Source organism: Lepidochelys kempii, chromosome 1, assembly GCF_965140285.1.
Source record: "Lepidochelys kempii isolate rLepKem1 chromosome 1, rLepKem1.hap1, whole genome shotgun sequence".
Lineage (NCBI taxonomy): Eukaryota > Metazoa > Chordata > Testudines > Cheloniidae > Lepidochelys > Lepidochelys kempii.
The window spans coordinates 223,126,496-223,152,776 of record NC_136380.1 but is presented as its reverse complement, the minus strand read 5'-3'; the positions used below and the strand labels follow the sequence as shown (position 1 = coordinate 223,152,776).

The window sequence follows — 26,281 nt, the reverse complement described above, 5'->3', positions numbered from 1 at the left end:
GATTCCTTGAGATTTGTCTGTCCCTTTTGGTACTGAGTTACACATCCTAGCGGGTCAAAATAATGCTGGTTAGCTAGTGGAAATAGTCAAAAGGAATGGTGTAGATGAAACTGGCTCATTCAGTTTTGACTGTCTGCCCACTTTTGTTATTCAGGTCGCAATACGGGGGTGTTTTCTGAGCCATCAGAAGGATTCAATAGTATCAGTGATTGGAGCACATTTTACCACCTGTGCCAAGTCAACAGTCTTCTTAGCGTATTCACAACGTGTCTTGCGACCAGGATTCATCACCCAGTTTGGTCCGCTGGTTAGATTATTCGCTTGCCCAGGCCAAGCTGGTACTGATGGGGAACGCGACATGAACGCTGATCCCTGCCCCCCAGGTCAACAGTTTACAATCTTCATCTTTGCATATGGCTCCCCGGACATAGTAATTCATGTATTTGTTAGCTCCAACTTCGATCCCATGGGGCTACAACTTAATCGTTTGGAAAGTACAGTTATACAAAGTACAGCTGCTTACTTTTTTAGTGCCATTTCTCACAGACAGCACATTTCACCTGTCCTCATGATCTGCATAGGCTCTTTCCAGGTGCACTTAACATATTAGTTTTACCCTACAGAGTTGTAAATGGATTATTATTTATTTGTACGGTAGATGTTACAATGGCTCCAATCAGGATCAGAGGCCCATTGCTTTAGAAACATGGTCCCAGTCCCAAAGAGTTTACATTCTAATTAGAAGCAAGATGCAAAAAGTGAGCATAACAAACAATAGGAGGGAAGAAGGGATGAAGGTAACTGTAAGAACATCATATGGTTACATAGACTGGTGATGTGCACAAATTACATTCATTCCTGATTTTACCCAAAGTAACAAAACGTTAGTGGCATGGAGTCTTGTAGGTACAGCAGGTATTGCAGCAGAGGTGGGTCTTAATGAGGGATTTGAAAGGGTAGTGACCTTACTAATTAGTTCCAGGAGGGCACTTTTTCCAGGCAGAATGGAAGAAAGCGATGAAGTGTTTGTTGGAGAAGTTTACAATGCAGAGATTTCACTGGCAACCACTGTATGCTCTTTCCATCAGTTGTAACCATCATCTGCTATTTAATCTCAACACTTGAATATTGTGATTATCTCAGACAGCTGCAGGTACTTTTACCTTTGACAGATTTAGTCCTTTTAATCTCCCTCTCCAGTCTCCAAGCAAAACTGCTGAATTAATGTCTGCTGCTGAAAGTGGTGACAAATACAAATCAGAATTAGACCACAGTCATGTAAAATCAGATTGAGGATTTGGATTGCATTCAAAACCCCAAGTCTTGGGGGAGAAACCACGTTATCTTGCAGAAAAAGAGCCACCCAACATGCAAACTCTGCAGCATGTAACTATAGTAAACCCCCATCTGCTGTATGGTTTTTTTTAAATTATTATTTTTCATCACTTCTGCGTAACTGCAGTAGAACAGAGTGGTCTATAGGGGCATTTCATTTTTGTTTTTTTGCCAACTCTAGGCATGGGAGATTACAATCCTTTTTTTGTTCTGACGTACTGAAGAATAGCAAGTTCTGTGTAAACATAAAATAGATTAAAGGCCTGCTGGGTGGAACTTGGTCTGCCTCTTTGAGAAACTGCTGTCATCTTGATACAATGTACACTTCTATGGTCAGGCCAAAACTCTTATATTTTTAATATTGCAGATGGTTATGCACAGGAATTTTGGCAATCAACCATTGAAAAACAGGATGTTAACCTGACTCTTGAGAGTGGCACAGGGAACTAAAATTTCCATGTCAGTGAGTTTCCATCTTTAAACATTGATTTGTTTATCATTTTTATTGCTAATAATCGGTAATACTTGTTACACATTGTAAGTATTAAGAACGCTCTCATGTGTAATGAAAACTGGCTAAACGACCATAAGCAAAGGGTAATGTTAAACTGGAGTGTGTCTAGTTGGGTACTGCAGGGGATCAGTGTTAGGCCAATTCTTATTTAACACCTTCATTAATGATCTAAAAAGAGGAAGTAAACAGCACACTAATGAAATTGTAGTGCATTAATTTAATTAATCTTTGCACTAATTAGTCTTAGATATCATGCTGTGCTACTTAAACTCAGATAATTTTCATAGTCATTTACATAAAGTTTATGTGCATCCTGCACCCCACCCAGGATCCCAATACAAATTTCTCGATCAGCTACTGGATCTTACATATAGAATCCTCTAGCGAAAGGTCACCTCCAGACAAGATTATATTTTCCACAGGCATTCTGTCTGCTATCTCCCAGTACAGTAACAAGGAGAAAAAGTTTGAATATAGTTCTGCTCTGGGAGTTTAGCGTGGCATTTAGATTTCATCACTGTTTTTTGAAGCAATTCCAAACAGAGAGAACATGTTGGTTACTTTCAGAGGATGAAGATAATGTTAATTGTTTTGAGACTTTGATGTCCTGATTCTCACGTACTTTACTGCTCCTTTGTACCACCCTAAGCTCCCCCTGGTGTTCAGTTTGACCTGCTAACATGAAAACTGTCAACCACTTTGTCCACACTAGCTAACACATGCTGAAAAATACACCTCTTTTACTAGGGTAGATGCACCATGAGACTATAAAGTGTCCTTAAAGTGGGCGCAAGAAAAACTTACTCCCACTTTACGGCCACTTTATGCTGCTAGAGCAGTGTCAAGTGGCTTTAGTGTAAATGAAAAGTAGGCCTTTAAAGTCTTTAAGAAGGAAGAGGACAGCATGGCAGTAATGAAAATTGATCAGAAAATTATAATGACTTCAGCATTCTTTTTTTCATCAGGAATTCAGTATGGTTTATAGGTTTATAGAATATTACACAGTCTGGGAGGCATTTTTCCCAGTGTATAATTATAGCCTTTAGTATTCAGTGCACTTATAGGAATAGGTTTAATAATGTTTCCTCTCCTTTGATTAGGACAGGAGTATTGGTCTAAGGCTCCAAGAAAGAGGGGCCTGTACAGTAATAAAGCTAGAGCACAGATGACACGAAAATTGCCAGCACTATTGAATATAGATTTTAAGCCATAATCAGACACGGTATAACTTCATTCAAGTCAATGGAGTTGCACCCACATACACCAAATCTGAGTTTGCCCTTAGAGTGTGTATACTTCATTAGCTAAAGGAAGGGGATGTGTAGACTTTTTGTTGTAGACATTACCTAACCAGTTCATTTGTCATGATGATGCAGTATCTAAAAATAAATAAATAAAATGCCCTCACCGTCTCACTAATATGTGGCGCTAAAGGTCAGTCTTGTTTCATACCATTTGCCACATATACACATGATATGTTTTTATGATTACTACATGTCTATGGGAAGAATCACTAGCAGGACTTTATAAAAGCGTACAGTAGCTTCCTGGGAGCACTAATGCTCAGCTGAAGGTGCTAGTGACATTGTGGTATTTGGCACCCAAAATAGAGATGATTCATTTTTTCTTTTGATCTTGTCTGTTCCAGGGTGGGTATTTTAAACTTGCTGCATAATTTTTCAGAAGAATCATTTCCTGTGATAGATATGGTATCTGTATTTTTTAATGTCTTACGTAATGCCTGTAAAATTATAGCTATTTTAATATGCGTCAGAGATTCATATTCGTTTACATAGTCTATAATTTTTCACATTTCTGACTAACTTATAAAACCAGCATCTTTTAGATTCTTTCCATTGTCCTTCGTGATTAAATCTGATACACAAAGGAAGCATGAATGAATAAACACTTGTGCTATTCCATTTTTTTCCAATCGTATTTTTAAACAGTTTGACAGTTAATCCTAGTAAAAAGGTAAGAAAAAGTTTTATAATGAACGTTTCTGAGCATTTCATTGATAATTGTTTGCTATAATTTTTTTCTCATATTTGTTCCAAGCTTCCAGTGTTAACTTTATCTGTAGTTTGCCTTCAAATCCCAAGTCAGTGACTCTCCCTACCTTTTCCTAGAGTTATTAAAATTTTTCCCCTTCTCCCCACACATATAAAGGGCCATATCGTACCCCTCTGCACCTCCCTTCAATAATAATGGCTGCAGAGCTTCTGAACAAATGAAAAGCAAAGATTTGTGTTTTCTGATTTCACTCTCAGCGAGGTTTCCAGAGTGCCATGCCACGACCAAATAAGGCCAACTATCAAGTAATTTTTTAAAAAATCCTATCCGGCTGTCTGCCTATATAGTTTTTTGTAAGATTGTCATCACAGTGTCACTATCCCCTTTAAGGAGAGATGGGGCCAGGTACACCTGACAATAATTAATTAGTTGCTTCCCAGCCTGAGGTCACAGGACTAAAGAAGGTCAGGTGATACCTTAATGGAAACCTGGATCTAATAAAAGAACTGAGTGAGTTCAGTCTGGAACCACACGGAGCAGGCAGCCTAGAGCAGAGAAAAAGAGTCTTAAAGGTATCCCAGAAAGGGGCTGTGAACTGGGCTCAGAGGGTGGGTTGCAGAGAAATCCTGAAGGGCAGAAGAACCTTTTTATTTGTTTGAGAAGTTTGCTATCCCAAAAGGGGTTATGTTTGTCTGTAACTTGGCTGGAGGGCTTAGCCACATCTCCAGCAAAGGCCAGTGTCTGGAAAGCTGAGAAAACTAACCTCAGGGAGGAAATCTGAGGAAATCCAAGGCAGGGATTGCTGGCTACGTTATCCTCCACCAGCAGGGGGCGCTGTGGGGCAGCCACACCCTATGACAGCTGCCTGTCACTGTGATATGAGAAGCTCTGTTTTTGTGGACATAATTTCATAAATGCCAGCACATAGACCTTTTACCAGCTGATTGTGCCCACAACTGGCATATTGAGACCTTTTACAGTGAAATCCAGGTGTCAATGAAAGTTTTACCATTGAGTTCAGTGGAGCCAGGATTTTACCCCTAAGTGCTTAGCACTTGAACCTACAGTTAAACGTGGAAAGTTTTTTGTGGATGTAAATATATTTGGAGGAGAGGGGAAAAAGAGAGGCTGGGTTGAGGTCCTTTGAAGATCAGGCCCTATGTTAAGCTCTTTGGAGCAGGAACTGTCATTGGTATCGTGGCTAGCATAATCAGGCCCCCACCTGGTTGAGGCCTCCAGGCACTATTGCAATATAAATGTTTCACTAACAATAACAATGGGGATATGCTTGCACTTTCTTGTTGAAATAAGCTTCTGCTCCTCCAGTATGCTGTAACTGATGCCAGCTCTGCAGCATTCTCTGCTACAAGATTGGAAATCCCATTCACAACCTCAAAAACATTGACATTCCAAAAGGAGCCAGTTTCACAAGCCATATGAACAATTCCATCCTAGTAATGAGCATGATGATGATAGAAAGTGCATGTAGAAAAAACATGAAGTACGGCAGTTAGTTATGTATCCCATCCTGATTAACTGTCTCACCAGACAAATACTATTGTGAGGTTCTCTTACACATATGTCGTTTGTTGCATATGACCAAATCTGTAAAGTTTGTAGATAGGCTGATTGAACATTGTCTGCAAACAACTTCTTGGATCAAACCTCCCTCTTAATTAAACCACAGTGTCCCCCATTGAGTTAATCAGTGTCACAGAGGTGTAAATGAGAGCAGAAATGCTCTTGTGTATTCAATGGATTATGAGGCAGAATGGGTCAAATTGGCTTCAATGGGAGTTGTATCCTATTGCAGCAAGACTAAATTTGGTCCATTGACATTGAAAATGTTGGTGCTGGGAGCTTGTTTGGAGGAGTATTGCATGGACAGCTTGCTCGTGATACATAAAAATAGTGCTATGTTATGATGATGGACACATTCTTCTTTTTTAGTAGTTATATGTGATTTAAAAACCTTGATCTGCTTGAAAGAGAAATGGATACTGATGTCTGCCAGGTAAAGTGATCCTGATATTGTGTCACAGTTGATGCATGACCAGTTCATCTCCCCAGGAACAAAAAAGTCTAATGGCTAAGGACAGAATAACTTTCCATGTCACTATGTAACTGAAACTCTGCTATCAGCAATGACTAATGTGAGAGATAGCAGGTGAGAAAGTTTACAAAGCACAAGTAATCATACAATTCTCTAGTGATATGTATAGCTTCTAAAGAGCACTAATAACTGCAGCCAGGATCAACATTAACTTGCCTACATATATAATCACCAAATGCATGTACATTTTTCTGAACATTGTAAAACTTTTCTTAAACAAATTCTCCCACAGTATCTCAAATGACACAATGTAAGTTAGGGGGACAGCTTAGCAATGTTACAGTACATCCAGTTTAGCAAGGACCCAAACAATGGTTGTTTTGTCTGTTGAAGATCTAAGGCCAAATTTTTGTTCCATTGATTTAACACGACCAGTATTTATAACTTATCTTTAAATTTACACAATCTTCATACGGAAGAGATGTAGCAAACCAGTTTCCAACCTGCTTAGTTTAACAGTTCAAAAGAAATGTTTTTAAATGAAAAAGTTTTGTTTAAATATTACTTTTCTTGATGGTTAACCATTATTAAAGCAAGTTGGAATCTGGTTTACATTTTTACATCTGGTTTTTCATTTGGTTCTGCCAGTGTCATAAATGACTTCATTACAGCTGCCTGCAGCACTAGGCTCGGAAATGTCAATTAAAAACTTAAAAATAGATTTCATAGATTACTCATGATGAGAACTGATTCTGACTTTGTGGACTTTTCCTTGATGTGCTGAGCAAAATAGGTGCTGTTTTCCTTCAAATAGGACACAATTGGAGACCTAAACAGGTTTCTTTCTTATTACAAAAATGGTCTAGCTGTCTCTCTAATGTGGTTGCTCTTCTAGGAAAAATGACTTTTAATAAAATGGCTGCATCTAACCTAGCAGATCTGTTCCCTGCTGACTTTGAAGACATAAATATTTTACTGCTTTTTACTCCTGCAGAGCTCAGACAGAGTGAGCTGGATTCTATTCTGGCTCACGCATCGTCAACAGAATTATTAACAAAGATCAACATCACCCTCTCATGTGGCAAACCCAAAGGAAGGGACTAAGGAGGAGAAAATCTATACAACATTCTCCTTGCAGTGATTTCTCTCTGTTAATATTGTTGGGAGAGGAGGGATTTCCCCTTCTGCACCCCCTCAGTACAGTTTCTTGGCCTGACTCCCAAACTGTACAGATCCCCAGGGTTCCACATGGATCCCAAGGCATCAGCTGGGGGCCAGGACTATCCACATTGGGAGGCTCTGGGTGGACTGCTGGCTCTACTGAAATCATGTGAGTTTTTTGTTAGTGACCTCAGTGGGGCCAGAATGCCATCATGTGTTCAAGCCCTCCTAGTACTGTGGCTGTAGTGGCGCTTCCCTGGCATAGCTCTCTCCAAAGAGAGTCTTTGGGCTGCACCAGAGACTACCTTTTAAAGAAGAGCCCCATCACAAAGGGGGAACCAGAGAAAGACACTGCAGCCTAGAGTCAGAGTGATGTTAATGTCCTTCCCACCACAAATGCCCATCCTGTTCGCTCCTCCAACCTCCCCTTTTCAACAGCCTATTCAAGGATTGCATGGAGTTCCACCACATACACCCCAATCACAAGGATTAAGGCAGCAGTTCACAAACTGTGGGGTGGGACCCCACAGTCGGTCGCAACCCCATTTTAATGGAGTTGCCAGGGCCAGCATTAGACTTCCCGGGACCCAAGGCTGAAGCTGAAGCCCTAGTTCCACCACTACCCATGGCAGCGGGCTTGGGCTCCGGCCCCCATCTCTCCCAACCTGGGGTGGCAGGGCTGGGCTCCAGCTCCCTCTCTCCCGGGGGTCATGTAGTAATTTGTTGCCCTAAGGGGACTGCACTGCAATGAAGTTTGAAAACCCCAGGGTTACTGGGATTGTTTGAACCATGAGCAAAATTCATCCTTTATACCCTAAGACACATTCCAAGCTTTTAATCATTTCTTAGCATATTTTATTTTTATCTTGGCCTATTAATATTGGAATTTCCATAGCTATCCTTTTACATATTATGTCAAAGTAGCTGCTCATATCATATTATAATATTGAGGGGAAAGTGCTATTCAGAAAGACTTTAAATGATCACTTTTTATTTTGTTAGTGAAAACAACTGTTTCTATGATCCTGCCTGAGGGGGAAATGGCTAATAAAATAGGACTTTCTGTATTTTTTTTATCATACAGCTATTGTTGCTTCTCGCTATGCACTTTTAAGAAAGAGATTGTACCCTAAACACCTAGAGTTGGTTGATGAGTCTAAATTTATACAAAATAATGACTTTCATCCTCCCTCTCAATTTAGGAATTTTTTTGGTTTCAAAACCTAGGTTCATTAGCTCCATAGAATGCTAAGCAATTATTTATTAATAATTACAAATAGGGAATTCCAAAAACAACTGCTCAAGGTTCTCAGATGGAAAAACATGAAACAGACTCGCATTCTTTGATGGATGTTCTAGGGACAGGTTCTTCCAGGCCCATAGGGGAAAAGGAGCTGTTCACCCATGTTTGTATAGTCCCTGTGCCATGGGCCTGCTTCTCCATTTGAGCTGGCTCAAGCATGCAAGGGCAGGATATACCCCAAAAGCAAGCATGTGAAAAATAGTGGGCAAGTCAGGGAGTCCAGGAAGATATATCTCCCAGGGCTCCCTTCAAGGGGTGAGGCTCTGTATTGTCCCTGCAGGCTGTGTCTAATAGGCCTGTTCTAGTTCTTAATTAGGAGGAACCTGGCTGTTTTGAGACTTCCTCCTTGAGTCTTGGGAATCTCTGCTCGGATGCACTTGCGTGCCCTTTAGGGGTCCCATTATTGCAGCTTAGTTTGATGGGTGAGCGATCCTTTGCTGTGATGGCCCCTATGGCATGGAAGTCCATCCGCTTGGGCCCACCCTTCATCACTTTAAAAAGCTATTGGAAACATTATTAGAGCTATTCTCTACCGATATTGGTCTAGGCCTGTGAGGTCCCCCCTCCCTCCGCCCACACCTCCTGCCTTTTTTAATGACCACCTTTGCCTGGTTAGCATTTTATTTAGTTATGTAGCTTAGGATGTCTTATCTGTATTTCTTCTAGACAATATGTGCAGGATCCATGTGACTTCAACAGGAGTTGATGGATGCTCAGCTCTCTTGAAAACCAGGACACTTACATACAAATAGGTGCTTCAATATGGACTTAATAGTTTAATGTTAAACACCCATGGCTGAGTTTCCCTCAGCCTATTATCTTTGAGTTTCAGCAAGTCTCCCCATGGAATTGCTGAGCATGCTCCATTCTGCAGCACCTGAGCTGGACTTTTATGGCAGTCACTCCTTCCGTCCGCCAGGAGTTCCTGTGGTGCCAGCTACAGGAACTGAGAGCAGGGAGACTCTCCTTTGTGCCCATATGCTTCCGCTGCTGGCCCTGGGGCAGCATAAAGGTGGAGCAGCAGCCTGACTGGAATGCAGAGGTGTGAGAACTGAGGAGAGTGAGACTAGGAGCAGATGGGGAGGAAGCGGAGAATGTCAGGGCTGTCTCAGGGGGAACAGGGCACTGGCAGAGCATAGCGAAATGTCTTGGTTATGGCAGGGATGAAGAGGCTTCCTTACGTGGGAGAGAGAGAAGGAGGTGCGGAAGGCAAAAGGCCTGTAGCATCTCAATGGGATTTCTCTGGGTTTCAAAAGGATCCAGTGTGATCTGTGCTCTAGTCTGTGACCAGCCCCCTACTTTGTTTCAGACTACCAGGCTCTGCTCTGTGTTGCAATTACTGATCTGAGAAACAATGGCAAAGTCAGAGACCCTAGGACTGCGCTGGGAAGCTCAGGCCCTACCTGGGCATATTGCCATATGTCGCAGACTCCCGATATTTCTCTTGTACTGGGAAGAGGAGCACTCCATGGCAGTTGGGAGTAAGTCCCCCAATTCTTGTTATTTCACCAGAACCAAGGGAACTGACTGGGCCTGGGGAGGGGTTTCTTGGAAAATGAAGAAAGTGACCTCACCCTCTCTCCCTGAGGTGTTTCCTTCTCAGAGCTGGAGACACAATACAGCTCCCCAGTCCTCACAGTGCGGCTTGTGTGATGAGTAAATTCTTGTGGCTTACTTTCAAAGCAGTGAAGGGAGGCTAGAGACCAGGCCCAAGGCTTTATGATGCTGCCTCCACAAATGGAAGACCGGACTGGAGATACTCAGTGGCCCATCAAGGTTCTGCTTCCCCAGCCTGATCTGAGAGGTGTTGACACCTTAGGAATGGGCCTGCTGGTCTCTCTTTCTTCCTGACTGGAGATTGATCATATTTGGGCCATTCATTTCCAACTGTGTCAATTTGTGGGATCCCTACCTGGTATCTGTGTAGGCACATCTGCACCTCAATCTGGGGGTGCGATTCCCAGCTCGAGGAGACATACACACATTAGCTCTCATTGAGCTAGAGCACCAAAAATAGAATGTAGCTGCAGCAGCGTGTGGGGTGGGAGGTGTTAGCCACCCCAGGTACGTACTGCTGAGACCACAGACACGTACTCAGGGTGACTAGCCCCTCCCACCACGCACACTGCTGCAGTTTCAGTGCCCTAGCTCAGTTGGAGCTAGCATGGGTGTGTCTCCTCAAGCTTGGAATCATGCCCCCAACTCAAAGTGTGTATACATGTCCTTTGTTTTGCATATTTGTAGGAAAATCGCAACAGAGGGTGAGCCACATCCTAAGGATTCCTGGCATCAACAGTGTCATTGTGTCCTTACAACATACAAGTGTTGCACCTGGTAAGCGGCCTGTGGAGGTTTCCTTCTTCATCAGGTCTGTGTGTTGATATTGAGCTGAGCAGGAGGGAAGGTCAATACAGCGCAGCCCAGTTTCCAGGGCTTGGGATCAGTCTTAGGGTTAACCTCAAGGGTAATTCGGTGTGTCCCCAGCCCCTGTTCTGGGGGATATTTGAGGTGTAATAGAATATCTTCCTTCCCAAGCACTGATGTGATGGGCAATGGAAATATCCTTGTTTTCCTGCACTCTCCTAGGAAATGTTCTGTAGTAACAAGTATCTGTTGTGTGGCTACATGTACCCTGCAGAGTGGGAGGGTATGAAGGGTAAAGGGCAGTTCCATTATCAAGTTCTGGGGTAACTTGAGAGAGAAATCGGTCCATCCCCATTAGTTGTACTGGATGGTGTTCGAGGTGTAGTACAGTGCAGCCCCCATCTCAAGCCCAGGGAATATAAAGGATAACGGCCCAATCCTCATCCGCACTTGCAGGCGATTTCACTGTACAATGGCTTCATACCCACTGTAGTCTCAGCTGTCCTCTCCTTTTCCCTTTCCCCACACAGGATACATTTCTGTGGAGCTGCCTTAACTTGATCAAGCTGCATCAGGAAAGAACTTTGTTCTGGGATCCAAAGCTCACAATAATTCTGAAGCCCCCAAAGCACAAGAGTTCCTGCCAGAGCTCACACTTCCTGGTGGCTGGCAAGTATCCAGTGATGAAGGCTGTAGCCATTCCCATCAGTTAAGGAAACAGACTTTGATCTTCTTCCACAAATTCCACTGAGGCCTTTCCTCAGCATTCTGCCCTTCTCCATCCAGCATCACAAACGATCCCCTTACCTCTTTGAATTATGATTTCCTGACTTATTAAGGGTTGGGTTCAAGGCGTCTGCACAATACATAAGGGGAATCCCAGCAGCTGTTCCAACAGGAATCCCTCTCAAGCAATATCAGCATCGTGGCCTCTGGAAACCTGCCTGGTCAGTCGCTCTCTATTATGGAGCTCGTTAGCTGGTTCTATTCCCTCAGTGCTGTGGGGAAAGCTCCACTGTATGGGGAACAGGCTGTAATTTTAGTAGTTCCCTCTGGCACATGACAGTCTCACTTTGTCTTTTCTCTGCCTTGGATGGTTCTTGCAGCTCTGAGTGAGATCCATTGGGAATGGCTGATGAGAGTCTGGGTGAATGCATTTCTCTGTGTCAGGCGAAGGTGGTGTGGTGGTAGGGGAGGATTCAAGTAGAAGAGGAAGGAGTAGCTGAGCCAGAGGGTCCAAGTGGTATCATAGACAGCTGGAGAAGCAGCCTGGAGAGTCTGTAGATAATCTCACTATGCAATGATAAACTACAGTCTGAATTGTGCTCTGGTTTGTGACCTCTCTTTCCTCTTGATTTCAGCATTTCAGGCGCCTCTCCAATTCTGAACACCTGTGTCATACAAAGGAGACCAAGAAATGCACCTACAAGCAAACACCAATAATGATTTCATTGGCGAAGTTTGAGTAATTGCATAAGAATTGCAGAAGAACTCAGTGCATTTTCCTCCAATGCTGTTTGGATTAGAAATATCTTCATTACTATGAAGACAGAACTAGCACTTATTTCCAGGCAAGTTAAGTGTTACACAGCATCACTTCAAATCCCACAGAATAGCATCCAGACCACCAAATATTGACTGCAAGCATTTTTATCTAGCATAGAGAAGTCATATCAGACAGGCAAGGCACCATCTGTCATTCAGCCTTGAGCTGTCGGCGGTATAAAAATCATTCTCTCCATTCATTCTTGTGACATTTTTACAGTTGATTAGCAAGAAGAAGTGGGAAAATTCAGGTATAAAATCCCATTAAAATATGACAAATGTAACGCAATTCTGCAATAGAAAACACTGTGAATGTAAAAAGAAATTAAAAGGAAAGGGTTTTTTTTCAAGTTAAAACCTGAAAGAGCTGCCACATTATTAGTTCCCTCCCCTTCTCTCATTCTGCATTATTAGTGAATTCACTTCACTTCTTCTCTTTAATTACTATTGGTACTTCAAGTCCAAATAACACCTGTCTCCTTCCCTACTGTGTTTTTGCCCATCTCTTCAGTCTGGGATGCCCTTGCTATCTTTTGGTATGCCTCCATCATACTAATGCCCTCTCTATAAGGTTGGCAGTATTACCAACCCCAGGCATTCCAAAATAATGAAATTGGCCTAAAAAATCACGAGATTTAATAACTGTGGGCTGCTTCTTTTTGTCTTCTGGTATTTGAACCTTTTTGGATTCATGTTTTCATGTGTAACAATGAAAGGAAACTTACTTTTTTGGTTAAAAGATTTTCATGAGATTCCAGGAGATGGGGCTTTAAGAAAAACACCAAAAAGCACAAGACTCTTGATAAAATCATCCTCGAAAGACTGGCTTGGATCAGTGGCTCATCTGACAGAGAATGGCACGCTGCAGAAAGTTAGGGCTGTCTGCCTGTATCACTATGCTATTAACTTCAGTGGATCAAGGAATTGGCCCACAGAGAATAAGAACTTGGTTCTGATCTTGTGCCAGTTTTACCTTAGTATTGGCTTCCAGTGACTTACTTCTGAGCTTACACTGATGTTACTAGCTGTGAAGTTACTTCTGATTGATGTGAGTGCAAAGTGAAGCTTGAGGTGCAGATTTTCCTTATTTCGGAGCTTTAACTTCTTGAAGAGATTGATGGTTTTTAGCATTATTCAGGAGTGTGTGCCTCTTTCTCACACATGCACTCCACTGCACCATGATACAGCTGGGAAACAGAGGGATTTTAGTCCTGTTTCAAGTGTAAATCTCTGTAATCTTAACTGGAAGTGATTTACTGATACCTCTGGATTCACTGGGCAGCCCATGTATCAAGAAGTGCAGTCACCCCGCCTTTAAACAGAGTGCACAAGTCTCACCAGTTCCTGTAAAAACCAGGCAATCCTCTATTAATCATTTTTCCCAATCTTTCAGATTATTTGAAGACGCAGACCTCTTGAATAGTGAAGTGGCCAGTGATTAGACAGCTCAGACACAGATAAGACAAAAATGTGAAAAACAAGTACTGCACACAGAGTGCCCAAATATTATTGACGATCCTGTTTATGGAAGGGATTCTTCACAGTAGGAAGTCCAAGCCTTACATATTTGTAGTTCACATCAAAACACAAGAGAAATGTCTAGAGATGATATGACCAAACAGAGAAGAAAATATTTGTGGTAACTGTCTTGTAAAATTTGGCAGGATTAGTTAACATGAGATTTCTAATGACCTTAGCAGAGCACTTGGCATTTGGGTTCAATAGAGAAATGCCATTTTGCTATTTCTTTAGATTATGCAGACTGCAGATATACTTGCAAATCTAATCATGAACAAAGGTTAAACATCAAACACACATCATTAATTAACATTTAATAGTGGTCATTAACATGGTGAGTAGTTGATTAGGGTGGTAGACAGCTGTGTTATGGGAAGGTGGAGCGTATCCAGGGTTTCCTCCGGACTAAGGATGATATGCTGAACTTCAGGGCCACCCACATGTTTTTGTGAAATGGAAACTATACTGTAGGATCACTCAAGAGGTTAATGTGGATGTGACATACATTAGTAGGGATGCCACTGTCTTTCAACAACCACTGTAGGCCCCAGTCCTACAAGTTGTTCCATGTGGACAGAACCCAGAGCCCCACTGACTTCAGGGACAGAACCCAGAGCCCCACTGACTGCTCATGCATGGAGCAGCTTGCCTTATCAAGGCCATAAACAGCGATAATATAGATTATAAATATACACAGTAATCATTTTGCTGGGCTGTCAAACCACTGAAAGATAAATTGTTTATAAAAACAGTCTGATTTGGGCCATTCTTTCCTCTCTTTCTGTCATCTCCCTTTCTACTTTTCCACCATTTCATTCCATTCCTATCTGTTATACCCTTTGCCTCCTCCCGTTCCCTCTCAACAGGCCAGCAGGGCTAGTCTCCCCAGAACAGCTGTAACATACTTGTCTTTACAATGGAGCAGTTCTGATTCACTGATCTGCTCTTGTGGATTAAGGTGCTATTTGGTTTCAGTAAGGTCATCAGAATTTGGTCAAAAGATCTGAGCATTATTTTAGGGAGAAGAACGTATAAAGGAGAGAAATCTTTTGAAATAAGAGGAGCGTCCCGCCCTTCTGCTTTTTTTAAAATAATTTTCCCTTTCAGAAACTTCACAGACCCATTTTCATTGCTTCCCTGCTTTCTGTCTCATATACATTTTCTTCTATCTCAGCTGAAGAGGTTGAGGCACTGAGGCAATATCTTGATTGCTGGCAAAATTCAAGGAACCAACCAGAGTAGAGTGACCAGAGTAGAAAGTTTTGCATACTCGCAGTATGATTACATAGATGTAACAATTTACTTGCATGGAAATAGATGCTACATCTAGACTGCTGTGCTTTTGTGGGCTGATGTCCAGTTTTAGCCAATCAGAGTACAGGGATTCCCAGACTGTGCATCTAACAATAAATAACTATTTAGTGATTATGCAAAACAGGCCCCTACAATCAAAAAAAGATCTGTGAGGAAATCAATGGAAAAGGGAAATAATCTGTGCAGTTATGTATCAGTAACTATACAACTCTGCACTTTGACTGGCTGAAATATTCCAAATTAAGAAATGCTGTTCAATGAAATACTGAAGCAAAATTGAGAATGTTGCTAACCATGGAGATCATTTACTCCAACACCATGAATGTTATTCCTAATGGTAAAATAAAATACAATTTACAACACTAAAAACACCCCAAACATTTGTCTTGCCCTTTGAGAGTCTGAAAGCTCAGCTCTGCTTTCAAATGTTCCCTTAAGCAAGTGGCATTGCAGAGAAACCATAGGCGGTGAAACCTTCCACAATGATACAAGTGGCAGGCCCAGTGGTGTTGGATATCTACAATATATTCCAGTAGGAACACAAAGGGGACTGCAAACTACTAGACCAATCCATTCAGAAAAGTGAAGAATACAGAGAGTCACAAAGACTTTCTCTTGGGAAAGGGACAATTTCTTCACATGAAACTAGCTGCCAGGTGAGACCATTGACCATTTGTTTCAGGCCTATGTGATAAAGCTAAGCCATGTGAATTTGAACAGCTGTCAGATGGACTCCTGAATCGTTTGTGTATGATGTAATTGGTAACCAAGACAAAAATCAGCCCTGATATGGGCTTGACTTCACAGACAGTTGTAGATATTAGCAGGGCAAGTGAAAACAACTGCTTCCCAAATGAAAGTGCTATCATGTAATGAAAGAAATGAAGTGTATCCAATTAAAAATGTGCACTGGGGTACAAAAGGAGAATACAAAGGTAAACAAACTGCAGAGTCCAGATTTTGCAATAGAAGTGGAGGTAATACCAAGACTATGCAAAAGGTGGCCAGCCCAAGATATGCACTGTCATGCTTTCAGTGAAAGCAACCATTTTGCAGTTGTACTGCTGTCATGACAAACTCCAAAGAAGTACATTTAATGAACATAGAGGTGGAGGGCAAAAACCACTGCTGGTGATACAGAAACAAAGTGAATTTCCAGACAGATACTGGAGCTGGAAATGTCATCTCTGTAAGTATATATGAACTGATTAGTGACCTTTTACCATTGAAATTAGGGAGACGATACCTGAGCATGTTTCAGTGGATACTGATCCCAGTCATGTGGGTTGGGCCAGAAAATTAATGTCAGTTTCTTACTAGTAGTCCTTTGTGTCATAACTTTGTTACAGTCAGCAGGCATTGGAAGCATAAGACTAAATAAACAAAGAGAAATAAAGTTGTTTAGAAATGGAAAGAGAGAGAGCCAAGTGATGAAAGGATGCATTTAATATGGAGGAAGTGAGATTAGCTCATGGACTTCTGTGGTGGGGTTGCTCTACTCACCGCTGGACGGCACTACCTCCTGGCCATTCTGGGGATTAGCTTGGTCAGGCCAATGCCCCTTCCAGTGGTTACATCCTCTCAGTTTCTCCTCTGCAGCCCTTCTCTCACTCTGGGAACTGCAGCGGCCTCTTCGTAACTCAGCTGGGTAGGTCACTGTTGTGGTTTCCCCTTCTGGGGGAAGTGTATCAAGGTTCCTACTTTCCAGCAGTCTGAGTCGATCTTCTGGTTCACTGCCTCACAGGGCCACTCCAGCAGTGGCTGGCAGGAAAACCCAGATCCACCTTTACTCCAGGTTCCAGCTCAGGGACCCTCTACACAGCAGCCAAGGCCCATTTCCTGCACCTTGCTGCCTTTCCCTGAGCCACTTCCATACCTCCTGGCCCTCCCCACTTCTCTGGGGTTGCCAGTCTCTTCACTGCCTCCTCCCGGGTAGTAACTTTAGGCAACTCATCTTTGCAGCCACCCAAACACTCCTCCCTTCTCCCAGGGAGTGACTGCAGACTTCTGCCTGCTACCTTCTCTGCTTCCAATTTCCTGTGTTTTGGAAAAGCCCCGCCTGTCCCCTGCAGGTGAGCTTCTCTCTAATTAGCTGCCTCCAACCTAAAGCAGTGTGTGGCAGGGGAGAGCTGATGAAGTAAGAAAGGTTGATTGAATGGAGATTACAAAAGGAGAGATGAGTGGGAAAGTGGGATAAAAGAAAACAAAATGGTGGTCATGGTCAGCAAGGGGAAATTCTGAGGCAGATCAGAAAGAGATCATAGTAGTCACTTGGGCGGAGAGGGAACAGAGAGACCAAAAAGATGAGCTTCTATGTTACAGTCACTTTCACCAGCAGAAGATGGTTCCATTTTATTAAATGGGAAGAGAGAAGTCATTCAAATAAGATTGAAAAGGAATTGATTTCCAAGGCTTCTTTTAATGATTCCATGATGGTCTACATGCATCTGTCACCTCTATAATGTTAATTTATTAGAAATTGGCTGAGGAGGCAGGGTTTGGGTCTGTGTTCATCCAGTCTATTGTTCAGGATTTGGGTTAAGAGTAAGACTGGTTAGAATTGCTTTTGGATAGAAAACTGAGGTGTCAATTAAATAAATTACTTTGTAAAAAGTGTGTGCTCTCCAGGGAAAATGTTGAGTTTTCATTGAAAACTTTTTGGCTGAAAACTTTTAGTTTTAGGTTGAAAATCTTCTTTTTTTTTTTTTTTTTGGACAAATAGTTTAAATTTTCCATGGAAAGATATACGGTTTCCAGACCAGCTCTAGTTCTGGCCCGAATCAAGTTTAAGATTCTAGTTCAGGATTGATGGGAGCAAAATCTCACAAACTCCTCTCTAGGTATTCTGGCCCAGCTACGATTGCCATATTTCTGCCATCCAGAATTGCTTCTTGTTTTGAATCTCCCTCATAACCATTACCTGGAGGTGTATTTGGATCATGGGATTAAACTCTGCATTGTTGTTTTCCTCCTTCACATCCACCCAGAAAACTCAGATTTCTGGCTTCCATTTTGATTGGTGTCTACATGTGATTAAAACCCTCCTGACTTTGCCTCAGTCTTATGACCTAATGTCCCCTGGGCTTGTGGTGGAGAAGAGGTTAGTGTGCTTATGTAGTCTCTTGAACAGAAGTTATATTTTTATTTTCTTTTGCATCTGTTTCTGGCCACTGTCAGACACAGGATATTGGACTAGATGGATCTTGAGTCTGATCCAGTATGGCAATTCTTATGTTCCTAAATATGCACTGCTAGCTTCTTTTTCCCTTTTTGGATTGCCATGGCGAAATCATCTCAACCATAAATAATATTGTTGATTCTAATCCAGTGTCACAGCTACTCACAAGGTACCCACACGTTTAAAGACAGGAAGAATGTGTATATTTACATCAGAGGCTTTATGGCATTCAGCTAACCACGCAATCTAACTGGGAGACTGTGCTGTCTAATACAGGGGGATTAGAGTTCCAGGAGCCTGAGGTTTTGTTCCAGCGTCACTCTGCCAGTGAGTCAATGTGTGGCTGCTTCAAACCATTTTGTGACTCAGTTTACCTATCTGTAAAAAATGCATAAATTATCCACTGTACCTCACAAGAGTGTTTTGAGGTTGAAATGGTGTTTTGAGAACACACTGTGGTGCTTACTCAGTCAAATACTATTGATAAGCAGCATTTTCAGGCTGTCTGCCAGAGAAGTAAACAAAATGGAGTTTTTAAGGCTGCCACCCGCATGAATAGTATGCTTGCAACACTCCTCCTTCTCTATCGTCTGTTTGGGTTTATTCATAGTCATACCAAATGAGTGTAGAGTGAAATAACTTGATAATGAGTATCATTAAGACAGGTATAAACACATAAACCTTTTAAGAAAACCTTTTCCCCCCATCAAAATTTTGGCAGGGGACGGGGGCTGCAGGATATTATTTTTTTGTACACCGTATGTGGATGTAGTGAGTAAATGTAAGCTTTGTCCTTTTTTTTTTTGGTCCATTAGGAGTTATGCGCCATAGCGATGTATAAACAAGAGGTGACCATTTATGCACGGCAAAAAGAGGTTTCGTGAATTATAGAAAAACAGTAAATTATGTGGAAAAATCCATTTCACACTCTGGTAGGGATAGAATCACTACCTGAGAAATCCAGATTACAATGCACTGATTATTTTTAGTGAGCAGGTTGGGTGTGGTGAGATAGTATTCTGAAGAGTTGCAACAAAGCCCTGTAATATTTTTCAGGAGAAAGAACACTTTAACGGCTTGCTTCAGTGTGGCTCATTGACGTGAGTGCCAAGTGTGTAAACAAAGCCCTGGAAGAACTGGCAAGCGTATAGAAGGTCAAACCCCAAAGTGCGTGTTGTTTTTGAATAGCAGCTCTAGCAGAAGACTGGGCTGGGGTAGTCAATGGTTCTGTGCACTGCAGGTGTTGAGCAAAGGACGCAATAACCATTTGCAGCCCTAGTAGACTGATAGTAAGCAACACAGCACATCTGTGCTGTAGGAATCGTCTTTGGTGGTGCACTGCAATCAGATCTCTGTGGGCGAACCTTGCACCCATCTGGAGTCCCATTGACTTCAGTAGGACTGAAAGGTCTGCCCACCACAGATGTGGTCATAGGATTGGCGGCGAATGCTTTTAGGGAGTACATAAGCTTTTCTTTTCTTTTGTTTTCAAGAAATAGCTTTCAGGAACAACTGGAGCTTGCTGGTGCTGTACTCCAGTCTACATTGCCCAGCACCTGTGCAGATCCAATTGCTCTGTATTTGTATGTATAATTTCTAGTTCCGAATAGCACCTCAGACCATGCAGTAGTGGAAGGTTATGGCACTCTCAAGTGGTTAAATTCACTTGGCTTTTAGATATCTTCCTGGTATAACACTAGGTGAGGCAGGGTGATCACCAAAAATTAATAAAGCATAAATGTTCCAGTGGCGGCCTGGAACAGTGCTCATCTATTAGCATATAGAATGGAATGGATTTGGAATATGGAAGTTTTGAGTCTCATCAGTTAGCATGAAGTGAGCTGGAGAAATCGAATGATTTGATTTTTAATAAGAATTTCAAGAGAAATCTCTGTAGTAAAACAAAAATCATTGAACTTGGAGGAACCTAGTAGTAAAATACGTATGTGCATGTGTCCAGGCATGCACAAAAGTAGGAGTGATAGCGAGAAAGCTGCATATCCGTATGTTCTATGATCAAGTGCACAGAGCCTGGTTTCTCACCACTTCACATGCTAGTGTGTCAAGTGGATATAAAGTGAGACCTCCAGTGTGACTACACAAAGTGCAAGGCAGTGGAGAATCAGGCCCACGATGTAAATAATGTGCACTCCTTTGAGCTGGGAGTCAATGGTGGAAAGAAGGAAGTTGGGGGTTGGCTTATACTGGATAGGAGGAGTCCAGACTGCTAAAAATAGCCCTTACATTAGTGGTGCCAGCGGCTATGCCGTGTCACAATTTGGAAGAAAAGGAGCTGAGATGCCCATTTGCCCCCGTTATGCTTTTTGTTCATTATCATCATTCATCAGGCGCTGTGTCACATCTAACATTTTCCATCCCTTTTTGGCCATGTGGTCTGGTACTGCTCAACAGCAGCAATCTGTTGATTCTGGACCGCTGTCTACTACTGGCTGGCACACCAGGCTGCAGGGTGACTTAACTGTGGCAGACAGACGGAATTGTTTCCAATGTACACCTAAGGAGGCCCTCAGTAAAGCAAACATTGATTTTGGAGGGGTGGGGTTTTTTTCTACCTACCTGCTGCCAGAAGGCTGTAAATAGGATCCCTATATTTTTCCCTATTAATATGAACCCATATTGAAACTCAGAGACCTGGCTGATGCATTGCTGGAAGCCTGCACAGTACTAAAAAAGCCGGTCCACACCAGTTGTTGTGGACCAGGTAGAATGAGCTAAGGCATTGGAGGCAAAGCTGAAGTCCATGGGTGGCCTGTTACTCCTGGTTCACTGGGTTCATCCTGCCTTGATGGACTAACTCCCACTATTATAAATCATATAGATGTGATTTTCTTCCTGAAGTAACTTGTTTGCTTTCTTTATTTGGAAAATGTCAGTAACAGCACTCTCGACAGCCTGTGCAGTTGAACTTGCCATAACTGAAGCTTACTCAAGAATGTTTAGTCTTAACAGTGTGTGGTTTTCTTTAGTGACTTCTGAACCACATTCTGAAGAGAGACCGTGCTGAAGTATGGTAAATACACTTCCAGATAAGCCACTGGTATCTCAGAAATAACCCTCTTCTATCAAACAAAAGCAAGCAACACAGCTGAGGTGCCCTGTCTCCTGCAGACAGACACACAGTTTCTTTCTTTCTCTCTTTCTCTCTCTTTCTTTCTCTCTTTCTCTCTCTCTCTTTCTCAATCCAGTGAATGGTTTAGAACAGAGAAACTATTTTTAGAATAATCAGACAGCTCATTCACAGTATTATTTATATTTAAGCTAAAAATATTTATAATTTCACTGGACCAAAAAAAATCAATGTTACTGGGGAAAAACGGTGCTTACAATAAATAAGACAGTTTATTTGAAGCTGGCACTAAACACCCATAGGAAACAATGGCTCTTCCCTTTAAAAACAGAGAAAAAAATGGCAAAGCAAAGACATCTATTCAAAAGTGGTTGCCTGTGAATGCCTCTCAGAAGTCAGCTATGTTCTGTGTTGTGCAGCAACAGCTAAGGGATTGCTTGGGATGAGTGAAATGCCCAAAGGTGCCTGTTTGGAACTTTTTTCTTTGAATCATTTTATTTGCAATATGATAGATGGCTGTAACTGATTACTCTCTAGCTAAATACCTCTGTGGTATTCCAAACTGTATACTCTGTAGGGGTGTCCCAAAAGAGAGAGACTGACTGCTCACGTCTCTAATTTTTAAGAAGGAGTGATTGTTACTATGTTTTTATTCATATGTAGTGATTGTCAGAATCAGTATGGCGCTTCAATCAATCTAAATGTTCAGTGCATGCTTTTCCACTGTGCACTCAGGGCCTGAATCAAAACTCACTGAAGTGAATGGAAAGACGCTCATTAGCTCTAAGCTTGCCTTAACACTTCATAAGTATTCTAATATTTTGTTTGTAATGGATATGTGTATGGGAATGTGTAGGGCTGTGTGCTTCATCTGTCCCTTTTCAGACTGATTCCACTTTCCCAACTAAGCTGTAATCTCGCAGAAACTAGTGAAGAGTGGAGGCTCATGGGAGCAGGAAAACTTCCAAAAAATATTTTGCATCACCCTTATTTCAGTTTATAAAATCTATCAATCTAAAGCTAGAAGGGACCATTAGATCATCTAGTTTGATTTTTTGTATAACACAGGCCATTGCATTTCACCCAGTTACCCCTGAATTGAGCCAAATAATTTGTCTTCCAGAAAGGCATCTAGTCTTGATTTGAAGACTCAGAGATGGATAATCACCACTTTCCTTGGCGGTTTGTTCCATGACCACTGTTAAAATTTGTGCCTTATTTCTAAATTGAATTTGTCTGGCTTTAACTTCCAGCCATTGGTTCTTGGCATTTACTTCAGCCCTTAAATCATTTTTGTGACTCTTCTTGCACCTCTCCAGTTTTTTAACTTTCTGTTTAAAAATCTGGATAGCAGAACTGTACACTGTATTCCAGTATTAGTGTCACCAGTGCTGTCCGCAGCAGTAAAATCACCTCCCATCTTCTACTCACTAATGGGCAAAAGCAGATGCAGATCTGGCTACAGCATCAAGACCAAGATCAGAAACATGTGAGGGGAGGGAGCAGTGGGTTATTATGAGAACAAGAGGAAACTCAAAAAAACCCCAAAAAACAAAAACCCGCCCCACAAGGTATTTACAATAGCTATAAGGAGATATTTTAGATGTAGAATATAATTAACCTTTACATTGCCAAACAATATTAAGACTAATACATCTGAAAAGAGATTTGCTCCCATGACTAACAATGACACCTGTTGTACTAGTTAGGATAAAAATTGCAAGTCCATCAGCTGATCACCAGCAGGGGGCAGAGAGAATTAGCATTATTAGGTCCATGCAGTAATAGCAGCTGGATACATTATGAGTTTGTTTCACCTTCCTCTGAAACATCAACTATAAAACAAGCTATTGAACTGTATGACCTTGGTCTTTTTCAGTATGGCAACGCTCATTACATATTTTTAAAACTGGCTACTCTTTTGACCAAAATGATTGCAATGTGATGCCAAAATAAAAGGATGATTTGGCAGGAGACAAAAAGCTCACAGATAAGTCCAAAAACATGGGGACCTGGGTGTAGAGTCAGAATTTGGGGAGGGGGGGTGACATGGGAAATCGCAGCATGGACAAAGGAGAGACGAGGGATTATAGAGGGGAAATCTAATAAACATCTTAGCTGTTTGTATACTAATGCAAGAAGTATGTGGAATAAACAGCAAGAACTAGAAATACTAGTGAATAATCAGAAATATGACATAGCTGGAATTACAGAAATTTCGGGAATAATTCATGTAACTGGAATATTGGTATAGAAGGGTACAGCTTGTTCAGGAGCGACAGGCAGAGAAAAAAGGGGGAGGTGTTGCTTTGTATATCAATGATGTACACACTCGGACTGAGGTTGAGATGGAAGTCTCGTGGCAGACCTGTAGAAAATCTCTGGTTAAAGGATAAAAGGGGTAAAAAGCAAGGGTGATGTCGTGATAGGGGTCTACTATAGACCATGCAATCAGGAAGAAGAGGTGGATGAGACTTTTTTAAAACAACTAACAAAATCATCCAAAACACAGGACTTGGTAGTGATGGGGGACTTGGGCAGGCTGCCTGTTATTGGTCTTGGGCATGGTGCTCTCAGTGCTGGGATGGCTGGGGTCCGTCATCTCAGGCACCCTGCCCATGTGGAAGGTGATGGCCTTCATCGGCAACAACATCGTGGTGGCACAGATCATCTGGGAGGGGCTGTGGATGAACTGCATCGTGCAGAGCACAGGCCAGATGCAGTGCAAGGTCGACAACTCCAGGCTGGTGCTGCCCCAAGACGTGCAGGCCGCCCACGCCCTCATGGTCATCTCAGTGCTGCTGTCGGTGCTGGCGTTGCTGGTGAGTGTTGTGGGCACCAAGTGCACCAACTGCATGGAGGACGAAGGCTCCAAAGCACACATCATGATTGTCTCCAGAGCCGTCTTTGCATCTCCAGCATCCCCTGCCTCATCCCTGTCTGCTGGTCCATCCAACACCATCATCCGGGACTCCTACAATGCGCTGGTGTCCGAAGCTCATAAGAGGAAGCTGACGGCCTTCCTCTACGTAGGCTGGGCTGCAGCTTGGGTGACCAGATAGAAAGTGTGAAAAATCGGGATGGGGTGGGGAGTAATAGGTGCCTATATAAGAAAAAGCCCCCAAAATCGGGACTCTCCCTATAAAATCGGGACATCTGGTCACCCTAGCTGCCGTGGCCCTGCTGGTTCTGGGGTGTGGCCTCCTCTACTGCACCTGTCCCGAAAAGAGCACCAACTTCAGCACCCATTACACCGCTGCCGTCTTCCAGCCCCGCAGTGACTACCCCAGCAAAAACTGCATCTGAGGGGCAAGCGGCCTGGGGTTTCTCAGCGGAGCAGGTGGAGGGTGGAGTCCTCTCTCCGCATGAAACTCCCTGTTGCAAAGCTGGCTGGTTTGGGGGTGGACCAATGGTCCTGGCTCCTTTGACTCCTTTCATGCTGGACCAATGGTCCTGGCTCCTTTGCTGGTACAGTTTAACAATGACCCCTTTTCGGAGAAAAGGGTGATGATTGCTTTAAAGGGAGGATGTGTCTGGCATCAGTGCAAAAATCCATCTCTTGATACAAGCAGTCTATGCAACCATTGGCCTGTATTTAATCTGCCTTTGGTGGTTAAGAGTATTTAAAGGGTTGTGACAATTCTTTCCATATATAGATGCCTAGGACTTCCTTGGCCCTTGAAAATCAGGGTTATAACCACAGTATTGACACAGAGAGTCTGCTCTGCATGTTGGGTCAGTAGATGATCTCTTTCTGGTGATGGCTGATGATCAGGGGTCCATATCTGATGATGTTATCTCAATCAGCTGCTTTCATTACTGTGGGTCATAGATGTTGGTTCAGTTGTGGTCCCTGGTGAGAGTGAAGAGAGTTGCCCACAGGAGGCTCCATTCCTTTCTGGTGGAGAGATCCCAGAAGGCATTGTTGGGTATATATCTCTTATCTCCTCTGAAAGCACAGGGTTCTTTATTGTCATTCCCATTCCTCTGTGTGTATGTGACTCTCTTGGATGTACCATCTGAAATAGTCTCATGTTGGAGGGACAACTTCAAAAGGTGAGGGGAAGTTAAATCTCCATGCTCAGTCAACCCTTGTCTTCTCAGTGTAAATGACTAGCAAGGATGGTGATGGTTTTTGTGTTGTTTTCCCTTTTGAACTTGAAATTGGACAGAGCTCAATACCTAATTTGAGATAGACCAATGAATTTCACCTGAGCTGAATTCAATCTAGTGATCTTCCTGTGAACATCTCCATATCATATTAGCTTCCCCCCCTTACTTCTCTTTATAAACAAAAAAAATCAATAAAAAGCTGTGTGTCAAGTAATCCTGCAGTTTAGAAGGGTCTCTAACAGTTCATACTGAACGTGTATCCCTTGACAGCCTTGGGTATAATATTTGGGTCTAAACTAGAGTTTAAAATGGCAACATGTAATTGCTAACTGCCAGGGAAGGACACACACAGACTATATTTAAGAATAACCTATTTTTCAGTGCAAAGGAATCCGGAGCTATTTTGACATGTTGATGTCTTGTAATGGAATTATTAGATGGGCAGTGAGAAGTCATATTTTTTTCTTAAAAACTATGATTTTTGTTTACATACCCAGATGAAGTTTAGCAGTGTGCAGTGTCCTACTCATCTTTTCCTTTCCACAATTTTGTCTCATTTCTGTGTTGCTTACATTCTGATTAATTTCAACTAGCAGAATGTCCAAGACAATTAGCTCATTGTCTCTTGTCTAGAAGTGAAGGTATGGAATAAATAATAGCTTTATTAATGAAAAGATGCTACTAAAGCTTCCAAGAGGCATTAGCAGGTGTGATAAACTCAGGACAGACATCTTCAAGGAAGGCTCGGGGGGTAGAAAACAGTCTTAGAAGCTTAAAAGGCC

General features: G+C 42.3%; 1 pseudogene; it reads left to right on the top strand.

Annotated features, from left to right (window-relative positions):
• The first annotated feature begins 358 nt into the window (after positions 1-358).
• On the top strand, positions 359-24,692 carry LOC140907725 (claudin-4-like; annotated as a pseudogene).
• The last annotated feature ends 1,589 nt before the right edge of the window (positions 24,693-26,281 follow it).